Source organism: Callithrix jacchus, chromosome 14 (assembly GCF_049354715.1).
Source record: "Callithrix jacchus isolate 240 chromosome 14, calJac240_pri, whole genome shotgun sequence".
Classification (NCBI taxonomy): Eukaryota; Metazoa; Chordata; class Mammalia; order Primates; family Cebidae; genus Callithrix; species Callithrix jacchus.
This window is the reverse complement of record NC_133515.1, coordinates 100,306,846-100,310,971: the sequence shown is the minus strand read 5'-3', so window position 1 is coordinate 100,310,971 and position 4,126 is coordinate 100,306,846.

The window sequence follows — 4,126 nt, the reverse complement described above, 5'->3', positions numbered from 1 at the left end:
GTAACAAGAGCGAAACTCTGCCTCAAAAAAAAAAAAAAAAAAAAGATATGACCTGGCTCCTTCTAACAGCATTCTCTCAATGCATGAACAAAAAGATTGTCTGAAACTGGAACTTGTATTTAAAAGGCAAGCAGTAAGTTTACATATAAATTTACTCATATGTAAAAGCTTGGAAAATTTGCAGCCTGACTATGTGGGATAAAAGAAAAACTATTTTCCAATAAGAAATTCAATACAGCTGCAGAATTTTGTGTAAGTAAAGGGGAGCCAAATATCAACAGCTAAGACAATGGGGAATATGCCTCCAAGGTATTTCACAGACCTTCTTAGCAGCCCCTCACATCACAGGCCTGTGAGCCTATGTGGAAAAAGATTAGTTTTTTGGGCCAGGCCTATAGCCTTACTATTCTGAGCAGCCTTGAGACGTGATGCCCTGCATTCCAACTGTTCCAGTCCTAGCCATAGCTAAAGTGGGCCAAGGTACAACTCAGGCCTTAGTGGCTTCCACAGGCTGTTGGGCCTGCAGGTGTGCAGAAGTCAAGAGCTGAGGATGGGGAGCCTCCTCCTACATTTCAGAAGATGTAAGAAAATGCCTGGATGTTCAGGCAAAAGTCTGCTGCAGGGGCAGAGCCCACATGGAGAACATCTACCAGGTCAGTGTGGAGGGAAAATATGGGGTTGGACATAGAGTTTCCCACTGGGGCACTGCCTAGTGGAGCTGTGAGAAGAGGGCTAATGTTCTCCAGACTCCTGAATGGTAGATCCACTGACAGCTTGTACCATATGCCTAGAAAAGCCCTAGGCACTTAATGCTATGAAAGCAACCCTAGGGGCTGTATTCTGTAGAGCCACAGAGGCAGGGCTTCCCAAGGCCTTGCAAGCCCACCCTTTGCATCAGCATGCCCTCAATGTGAGACATGGAGTCAAAAGAGATTATTCTGAAGCTTTGAAATTTAATGACTACACTGCTGGGTTTAGAACTTGCATGGGGTCTGGGACCCCTTTGTTTTGGCCAATTTCTCCATTTTGGAACAGAAGTATTTACCCAATGCCTGTACCCCCATTTTAGCTATGGCTAAATTTTATCTTGGAGGTAACTAACTTGTTTTTTTTGTTTTACAGGCTCATTGGCAGAAGGGACTTACCCTGTCTCAGATGAGACTTTGGGCTTGAACTTACAAGTTAAGGCTTTGGGGGATTGTTAGAAAGGTATGATTGTATTTTGCAACATGAGAAGTACATGAAATTTTGGAGGAGCCAGGGGTGGAATGACATGGTTTGGCTCTGCATCCCACCAAAACTGGACATTGAATTGTAATCTTGAGTGTTGGAGGTGAGGTCTAGTGGGAGATAATTGAATCATGACAGTAGTTTCTAATAATTTAGCACCATCCCCCTAGTGCTATCTCGTGATAGAGTTCTGACAAGTTTGGCTGCTAAAAGTATGTAGCACTTTCCACTTTGCTCTCTCTTTCCTGCCACCATGTGAAGACGTGCTGGCTTTCCCTTCACCATTCGTCATGATTGTAAGTTTTCTCAGGCCTCCTAATCACGCTTCCTGTATAGCCTGAAGAACTGTGGGTCAATTAAACCTCTTTTCTTCATAAATTGCCTGGTTCTTTACAGCGGTTTGAGAACATTGTGATATAAATGCCAAGCTTTTTCAGATCAAAACAGGTTAACGAGCTGTGAGGCTTAGGGCATGCACATCCACTCCCATGATTAAAAGCTACTTCACTCAAAATACTAGTGTGGAAACATTGGCCCAAATGTGATTCAAACTACCAACCACCCAGAGCTGCTAGAGCCTGAGCACACACAGTCTCAGAGTGAGAGCCAAAAATGTCCTGCTTTGGGAAACATTTCTTCACAGAATAGATCTAGCTCCTGGCACTCACACTTTGTTGTCAGCCAAAGTCTGCCCATCGGGAAAACATCCGAAAGCTGTGTCAACAATGAATAAGATCTGAAGTTTTTGACTTATTATTTCAAACAAGGAAATCACTCAGTACAACCCTCAGCCTCTTCTCTCTGCTTATTTTTCTCCTTGGAAAACTCAATCACCTTTCTCCTCCCCAAAACAACTACTTTTTATATATCGTTAATGCCCAAATCTTCATCTCGAGCCCAGAAATCTCTTCTCTGCTGTAGACCCATCCTATTCTATTCAATCCAGTGTTCTATAGTACATATTAATCTGGAAGACCCACGAGTATCTCAAATCAAATGTATCTAAAACTCAATTCATCACACACACATACACACACACACACACACACACCATCCCTAACTAGCTTTTCCTTCTGTCATACTTGTACAGTAGCATAACTATCTACCTAGAAAACTAAACTAGAAAATCATTGAGGCCTAAGCCACACCACCCTACTCCTCACACAATTGGTACCTAAATACTAACATTTTCACATCCTAATTTAGGCCCCCTTTATCTCTAGCCAAGGTTGTTTCAACAGCTTGACAACTGGTTTTCCTGCCTTTAATCTTTCCCCTCACCATTTCTTCCTCTTTACTGCATCCAAAGGGATTCTTTTAAAACTCAAATCTATTCTGATCACTCTTTAAAATTTTAAATGGCTCTCTAGACACTGAAGCCTAAACTCCTTTAGCTTACGCAGGGATCTCCAACTTCCAGGCTGCTGACTGGTACCAGTCTGTGACCTGTCAGGAACTGCACCACACAGCAGGAGGTGAGCAGAGTGTGAGTGAGCATCACCACCTGACCTCCACCTCTGTCAGATTAGCAGCAGCATTAGAGTCTCATAGGAGCATGAACCCTATTGTGAACTGCATGTGTGAGGGATCTACGTTGCATGCTCTTTATGACAATCTAATGCCTGATGATCTGAGGTGGAACAGTTTCATCCCAAAACCATTCCTCCCCCTGTCTGTGGAAAAATTGTCTTCCACAAAACCAGTCCCTGGTACCAAAAAGGTTGGGGACCACTGGCTCAGGTTTCTTGGGATTGGTCTCTTCCTGCTTCAGCTGAATCTTGTACTTTACTCTGATCAGTCCCCTTTAAAAACCTTATACTGGTCCAGAGTTCCATGTATGTTTTAATTCATCTGTGGGAAAGATGTTCCTCTCCTTATTTCACTATCTGACTACTACTCATTCTTGAAGATTTAGTCTTAGGAGGAGACATCTTTACTGTATCGTATGTGTTTTACCTCGTGTCTGTCTTCCCCACTGTACATTCTTTGGGAGCAAAGATCAGTATCTCCAGAGACAATAAAGATCACTAGCTTTTCAGAAACAATATCATTGTTATGACACAGAACACTGCAGATGTGGAGTGAGCCATAGCTGCCAAAGTGAAACAAGTGGGAAAAGAACTCATCCTATGAAAGTCTTTCCACACCTAAATTAAGCAGAAAAAGTCACAAGCAAAATCCCATCTGGCAGGATTTCATACAGTAGAGGTGACTCCATAAAATAATTAGCCTCTTCTCTGAGGAGAGAAGATAGGATTTGCTCAGGGTTTGAAAATGTTTGTCATTTATCCTTTCATTAAGTCACCTTTTACATGGTTGATACATCATGCTTCCCCCAAACCCACGTCAGTGTCACTGTCTCATAATGTTATTATGTGTTATCATATGTTGTCAAGAAAAGAGTTTCCCTGCCTTGCAACCATGGAGATTTTTTCATATCACCTACATGGAGTATTCACTACTCAGTAATTACCTCTATCTCTGCCTATACATGCAAAACTTCTAGGTTCCCTTCGAGATCCATTTCCAGGATAAACCATTAACTCTAAGATGCCTACTACATATTTTATAACTAATTTGTCCCTTCATTGCACATGCTCACTGGATACTATTGCATGTATCTGTTTGTCTGCCTCTCTTCTGTATGAAACAGTGAGTTCCTTAAGGCTAAGAAGAGGGTCCTGTTTATCTTTGGATTTTTATTGCTGTATGTGGTCCCTAGACTATTGGCAACCCCAGTAAAGTACGTTTGAATTAAACAATAAATAAATTTGTGCATAAATAATTTAATGAAGGAGTTAGAGGATTCCTGATACATATAAATGTTGGAAGCTTGAGCCAAACAGGAACTATCAGAAGCGATAATACTTCTATAAGTATATTGTTTGTTAAATTT